Below are 8,225 nucleotides of genomic sequence, written 5' to 3' on the forward strand. Positions count from 1 at the left end.
TTAGATACACTCAAGTGGTTCCATTTATAACTAAAGCGGAGGGATGTTGAGAGGATGTTCTCAATGCACTCGCGCGCGCGCGCACACACACACAAAGGACTTGACTCAAACCGAGTTTCATCATGTTTTTTCATTTGGTGAATCTCTTGAGTTGAAAGGAGACTCATTCTAGTTGTTCTGTTGTGTTTTATTGACCAATTCCAACATAATCGAGTTTTTTTTTTTCTTTAAGTGAAGATATATTCATTTCAGAAATGAACTATACAACACACCCACAATTCAGGCCCGCTTGGGAAAAAAAAGGACCCAAGGACAACGGCCTATCGTAATACTTACAAAAAACCACCTACCCTCCACACCCACGTGAATGGGCCTACCTAAAATCTCCCAACCCAACCTTATCCAGGAACAAAATACCCCTAATCTCTGAGGGGAGTCTCCAGAAGAGGAAGAGAAGAAGAAATCTTGAACTTCCGAACCTCTACGGGCCATCCTATCCGCCGGTCTGTTACCTTCCCTGAGAATGTGAGCAATGGACACAACGACCCTCATACGTAACCTATGAATCCTCCGTAACCAGTATTTGCAATGCCAGTTCGGCTTGGAAGTACCTTTCAAAATTGACACCACCAACGTGGAGTCTGACTTGATCTCAATACGATGGAAGCCCATTTGCAAACAAAGGCACATGCCATTGTAAACAGCCCAAAGCTCGACCCTAGAGTTCCAACATAATTGAGTTGACCTTGTTGTCAATCGACAAGCTTACCAATGTGAAATGCTATCTCACCCTCTCCATAATTCAATTCCAACATAATTGAGTTGACCTTGTGGTGTATGGGTTGGAGATAAGCATTGAAATGGGTCTGACTAATATCTGGATTGAATCGGATTCTAAGGTTGTCGCTGAAGCGATTTCCAACTTAAAAGGGGTGACATCATGGAGCATTTGGTATTGTTTGGGTAAAATCATCCAAATAAAATCCGCTATCAATTTCAAAGTCTCTTGTACGCTCCATGAAGGTAATGTGATAGTAGATGCGTTAGCTAAGATGGGCAGTCAGGGTTATCCCAATCGCATTTATTATAGCTGAGCGGATCTTCCTCATCACATTTGTAGCCTATTGACTATGGATGCGGCTGGGTTAGGAACAATTAGGATGCTTAAGTCATAAGGTTGTGGCTTTTGGTTTCGTGTCTTTCTTTAGGTGGGTTGTACAGTGGGGTTATATGATAGGCTAGACCTGGTGTTTTTATGTGGGTTATGCCCGAAGTTGTAGGATGTACATCTGTTTCCTTTTTACTAAAATCTTCATTCCTTAAAAAAATATTGGAGAAAAAAAAATGTAAGAACAACCATTGGTGACTACATCATTGATTGATGTTGGAAGATGGAACAACAATGCCGATAAATTACTTGTAATTTCTTTAGGGGTGTCTAAAAACCATGTTTGGTTTTTCTTTAATTCCAAAGACACTCCAAATTCTTGGGTTTCTAGATTGAGATAAATCTAGATTTTTTTGGAACTTTTTCCACTCTCAGCTTAGCAGCTTTTATTGGTAGTGACAAAGGAAAAGAAGAAAGTAAAGGGAGAATTTGCAAATTGGTTTTAAGCTTTCCTATGGAAGGAGAAAGGAAGAAAACGATAAATTTGATCTAGTTCTAATTTTTCCTATTTTTGTTTATGTATTTATGCATATATGTACACACATATGTATACATATAGCGAGTTGGGACAATCAACATGTGGAGCCCACCTTTCTGTGTGTATGCCATCCAACCTGCCTGCAAGTAGTTCCAATCATTAGTTGGGGATGTCCCAAAAATTAGCCAATGCAATCATTAGGTGGGCCACACAAAGACAACCACTTGAAAGCTCTATTTTATGCTGACATCCATTGTATGCATTTTTTGGCATCCAAACATCCAAGTGGTGCACCCACCATGAAAACATGACCCCCAAAAATCAGGCCAACATATTCATCAGGCGGGCTCCACAACTAAAATCTGTAGGTTGCTAGCGCCATGGTGTGGCATTAATTTTCTTTAATGTAGCCCACTAGAGTCTTGCACCAGCCATATTTCTAGGGCCTCCCATTTTCACAAGGGGCACACCTGATGCCTGGTTTGGATGTTTTACACACACATCATAGTGAGCCCCCCACAACTCAACCGCATATAGAGTGCCCACACACAACTCCACATATTCGGAACCCTGAGATAATTACAAGAGCACAAAAATCAGCCTAAACCAAAACTTTTTTTTTAAACCAAAAATATTGATCTTTGTATATATCTGCCAAAATTTACACCCAACCCCGGGGACAAAAAACCGGGACTGAGACTGAGAGCCAACAAAAATACAAAAATAACTCTCAACCACTATCGAAAAGCAAACGAAAACCAAAGAAAAAATGAGAAGAGGAGAGCAATCGGCTTATCTGTATGTCTTGAACAGTTTCTGATGGAGCCTAATCCCAGCTTGTCCAGAAAAAGAAGACCCCTGACTTGCTGAGGCAGATCGCTGAAATTGGAAAAGATAGTTGAATCTTAATTTCCACTTCCCATCCTAGCCATCCCATCCGCCGGGGCGTTGCCCTCTCTGAGAATATGAGAGAACACCATTTGCCCAGAACCGATCATCAGTCGAATCCTAGCTAGCCAATAACTCCATTTCCAGCTAGGATCCGAATGACCTTGCAAAAAACTGACCATGAGTTGAGAATCAGATTTAATAATAATCTTGTTCAACCCCTTGTCAAGACACCTCTGAATACGATCATGAATGGCTCTAAGCTTCGCATGAATATTAGACCCAAACTCATAACCTTCAGAGAAGGCGAAAATAAAATTTCCTGAATCTCCTCTGCAAATGCCCCCACCACCAGATGGACCTGGGTTCCCTAAGGCTGATCCGTCAACGTTGACCTTGACCTAACCAGTAGGGGGCCGATTCCATTTCACCACCGAGCAGAGAGATGGAGTTGAGTGGTCATGGGAATCAGAATGACCAGGCAAAGGTCCCACCGAAGTCATTGGCCGAGACTTAGATCGCATTCGGCTGGAGAGGTAGAAGGCGATCCACCACTCAATTCGTGCATTAACTTTGGGCTTCGAAGGCATCGACCCGTTAAACATTGCTGCATTTCTTGCAATCCAAATTTCCCATAGAAGAAAACAAGGGGCTAGATTTTTGGTAGTAGAATTGGGGTGACCTGCTGCCGACCCAGACCACCACTGAAGAAGCCTATGCTCCAAGGAAGCAGACTGTTGAATCTGAATTTGGAACTTCCTCCCCAGAAATTCCCAAGCCGCCGATGCCAAACTACCAGTAAGGAAAAGATGGTTAATTGATTCAATAACATAATCGGGACTCACCAAGGCCGGATCAGTCATGCAACACACACACCTCGAAGCTAGATGAACACCCCTGCATTGAATACGAGCTTCGACAGGTTTGGCTTTGATCAGGATTTTCCACACCAGCACGGAGATTTTTGGAGGGAGAGAGATGTGCCACACCCATCTGGCCCAACTCTTACAGGATTGGCTTGATCTACTAAGGCCCCAAGCCGACTTGATCGAGAAATTTCCAAACGGAGTGAATGGCCAGAAAGCTTGTTGGCCACGAGCAAGGTAATAATGGGGAGGTTGGTGCCCATCATTGAAACTTGTGTTATTCAGCCCCATCGTGTTGTGCATATTCTGTGCAAACCATTCATTAAGTGTACCTAATTAGGATGAAGGGACATCCCAAAAATCAGCTTGACCTGAATTCAGGTGGGCCACACCACATGCATGTAGAGGTATTGTTCGGAGTATCCCCAATATTATACGTATCTCTAGCTTGACGATACTGGTAACACTGGTGGTATCATAAATTCTAGGTATTGACAATGTAATGCAAATGTATCGATAATTTTTTCGATTGTAAATATTCTATAATATTGATGGATGTTTGGATGGTTGGATGAATAGATGGGATTAATGATACAGTTGGACTGATTTCTTACAACAACGCATGTTTTTATGGACCTATTTAATGGAAACTTTTTATGAATGCAAAATGTATGTATGTATGTATGTATGTATGTATGTATGTATGTATGTATGTATGTATGTATGTATGTATGTATGTATGTATGTATGTATGTATGTATGTATGTATGTATGTATGTATGTATGTATGTATGTATGTATGTATGTATGTATGTATGTATGTATGTATGTATGTATGTATGTATGTATGTATGTATGTATGTATGTATGTATGTATGTATGTATGTATGTATGTATGTATGTATGTATGTATGTATGTATGTATGTATGTATGTATGTATGTATGTGTGTATGTATGTATGTATGTATGTATGTCTGTATGTATGTATGTATGTGTGTATGTATGTGTGTATGTATGTATGTATGTATGTATGTATGTATGTATGTGTGTATGTATGTATGTATGTATGTATGTGTGTATGTATGTATGTATGTATGTATGTATGTATGTATGTATGTATGTATGTATGTATGTATTGTATGTATGTATGTATGTATGTATGTACGTCTATATGTATGTCTGTATGTATGTCTGTATGTATGTCTGTGTGTATGTGTGTGTGTATGTCTGTATGTATGTCTGTATGTATGTCTGTGTGTATGTGTGTGTGTATGTATGTGTGTGTATGTATGTGTGTGTATGTATGTATGTATGTATGTATGTATGTATGTATGTATGTATGTATGTTCCTAAATACGCAAATATGTGTATTTTAGCATCTCTTGAAGTTTCACTGAAAAATTCCCCCGATTTCCCCTTGTTTCCCCAATGTTTCTCTGCATTTTCGATTATCGATGATATTATCAGCGATATCGATATTGTTTTCAAAACTCGTGCCAGCGATATCGGATTTTCTATCCCTTCGCCCGTTTTGTTGCAAAGGCATTGTTCTTTTGAATTTTCAGTATAATTCCTTTAGAGAATGGTAGGGCCCTTCCCTTCACCAAAAGATGTAAAGTAAAAAATTAATAACTACGTTAAGCAACTAAAGGAAAAATATCCATATACGTGTCACCCAAATGACACTCACGAGAAAATGGAACTTGATTCTTCTAAATCAATGCTAAGAGCAAAATCAATTATAGGATATTGTCCTTGCACAATGATTCAATCAATGTAAGAACTATATGTTCTTAAATAGCACAAGAGAATTACATCCCGCCATGAATATTGCTGGGTGCCAGAGTGATGGGAAAAAAAAAAAAGGCTATTTAAAGGTCATTAGAGAGTTAAAAGATCTGATAGAGAAACTTGTATGTTCACACGCACGATAGTATCTAAATGTTCCATAATTTTTATTTTTATTTTTTAAAACCTAAAACTGGTTGCTTGGAAGCAATGGCACAAGAAACCAATATGTCTAGTCAAGGACTACAAAACCCGAGACCCATAAAGTTAATATAGCTACTCGTTATGGCATATCGATCCAGTGCTCTCCTAATTGCAAATGGAGAATGAATAGCTAAAAGGAATATCATGGGACAATGCATTCCTTATCAAATAATAAGAAAATATTCCACTCAAAGTGAATCATATATCTCAAGCCACCTGTGAAGAAATCAAGGATTGGCTTCCAATTATTCAACATGGAAAATCCATATGGTGTCCCAACCACCATTGAAGATCGTTTGCCTCTTTTATCAGACTTGGACTTTAGATTTGAAGTCAAAAATCTTATGAAGCATTATTAACCCTCCATTATTCTGCAAAAAAAGTTATGTTAAACACTTTCGAACTTATAGCAAAGCCTCTACTTGTTTTTCAATTTATATCCATCCTCCCAATTTACTTGATTGACCATTTTAACATGTGAGTTTCCAATTCAAAGAATGTCACATGTTAAGTATTTGAATTGAAAGCTATAAAAGTTGGAATTTTACAAAGAAAAACAATGTTAGAAAAATTTACTAATATAATTTTACAAAGAATAACAATATTAGAAAGTTAACTACTGTAAACTTTATGTGAGTGATCCAGCCAAGGAAAGTTGAGTATCCTCATTCTCTAGTTAGTTTATTTATTTATTTACTTTTAAATGAGACGCGAAACACTTTACAAAAGGATCCCAAGCATGATCCTTGACATCTCCAAACTTTTGAGGAATGTAGACAACAAATTCCTAGTAATTCTTCCTCGAGAGATCCATACTTCGCAGGAATGGGGCTTTAATGACGCTGTAATCAAAGATGGGTTGTTTGGTGATGTGCCAACAACGGTTCTTCGATGTGTTGCGAGCACACAAAGATGGGCAGATTTGACAAAAATGGAGAGGTATCCGCCAGTAGATCCAGTTGGTTGTAGGTTTCAGGAGTCAAATCTAGAGGGTTACCAGAATGGCAGAATTTGTTGGAGGCATAAAAAGGAGACCCATTCTTAGCAATCTGTTGACACGATGGAAGTCTCAACCTCTTTGTTGTTCTTTATCATTATGCTATGAAATTTTACTTTCCACTGTTTAATGCCAATGTTGCTCTTTATGCAAAGATTATTTCCATGATCACTTGTGACATATTGATTCCATTTTTGGTGGTCTCGTTTAGATAACAAGTGGAATTCTCATATTTCTGAGACACCGGTCACCTAGTTTCTTGTGCCAAAGAATCCAAACTATGGGCAAGTGCAATAATAGTTTTGTGGAATCCTCGCTGTTGTTCGCTATCCAAACATTTCAAACTGTGATATCCAAACATATCCTAAACTCTTAGAAGAAACACCATAATTTCTTGATCAATCAACATTCAAGTTTTCTTCCATTTGAATTGAAAAATATGACATGCATTAGGATCACCCAAAAAGCTCGATATGTCTGCAAAGAATGCCAAGGAGGTCGAGACTCCTTTCCTAAGCAACAGGTTGCTAAGAGCCATATCCTTCAATATTCCATATCAATGGAAGAGGTGTGCAATTGGAAATCTTTCTCTATGCCAAGGTTTCAGTTTCAATTGCATGAAGGTTACAAGCTGGACGTGAATTTGCTGGCACAATGTCACATTAATCATTAAAAGCCGCTCCACTAAATCAAGCTCTACGTATCATCCCACTTGAAAATTGCTTTCTTTAGAATTGGGTTTTAACCACACTCTTGAATGCATAATGAAGCCAACACAAGTTTCAGATTTTGATTCCTTCTAGATGCTCATAAGGTAGAATGGAAGAAATACACTATGAGATCATGTCATTACCAATTGACTAACACCAAGCAGACCTCCAGTATAGAGTAGATCAAAAGTCATAAGAATACTTACAGAAACCATGTTCCATCAGGAAGAAGATAGTTTTCCATTTGATAAGCAAAATTCTGTGTTTTCTGTTATTGTCCAGCGATTTGGGACCGAATGCTAGCCCATTAGTTACTTTCTCCAATGGTGTTGCGTATTTTCTCTATATGTTGTAATAGGCTAAAGTCATCAAAGACAAAGGACCAAAAAGAAGAAAAAGAAGAAAACCATTTGGGCTTGGAGGTCTTACCAGAATTCACTCAAAAATTTGGAAGTCATGGTTCTGCTAACTCAATATATAGTTATATGTGGATAGTTCCCACCCACGATTTATGGTATCAGATCAGCAGTTGTATGACATGCTTCTACCTTGACATTATGAGATCAACAATTCTTGGGAGGGGAGGTTATTATTCACATTCCATCATATCTATGGCATATGAACTAACATAGTGGCAATGGTCTGGGAAGTCCCGGATAGACTCAAAATTTGCAAGAACATGGGCTTATGTGATATGGTTGTGGAAAGCAATTCCCAAATGGTTATCCATGGAATTCAATCTGGCTCTAGTGGCCTCTTGGTGTCGTCATGTTGGTGGAGTGGAATGCTGCTTCTTAGGGAGCTGAATGTGGAAGCAAGGCATTTGCTCAGAGATAGCTTGCAGATTGGTGGCTAGGAAAGGAAGTGGATCTTCATCACATCTATTGGTCCTTGAATGAGCTTCCTAGAGAAGCTAGAGACAGATTGATAGTGGATAGACTAGGCCTTGTATACTTTTGTTATTCTTGATTTTGGGCATGTTTCAGTTTTTGACCTTCAAAGGGAATTTTGTATCTATTCCTCCAGTATATGGACAGTCCTGCAGTGAGGGGCAGGCTTGTGCCAATGTGCCTTACTCTGGCTAAATAATGTACTTTGGAAGTTTCATCCAATATACTGCTGGTG

Source organism: Magnolia sinica, chromosome 3 (assembly GCF_029962835.1).
Source record: "Magnolia sinica isolate HGM2019 chromosome 3, MsV1, whole genome shotgun sequence".
Classification (NCBI taxonomy): Eukaryota; Viridiplantae; Streptophyta; class Magnoliopsida; order Magnoliales; family Magnoliaceae; genus Magnolia; species Magnolia sinica.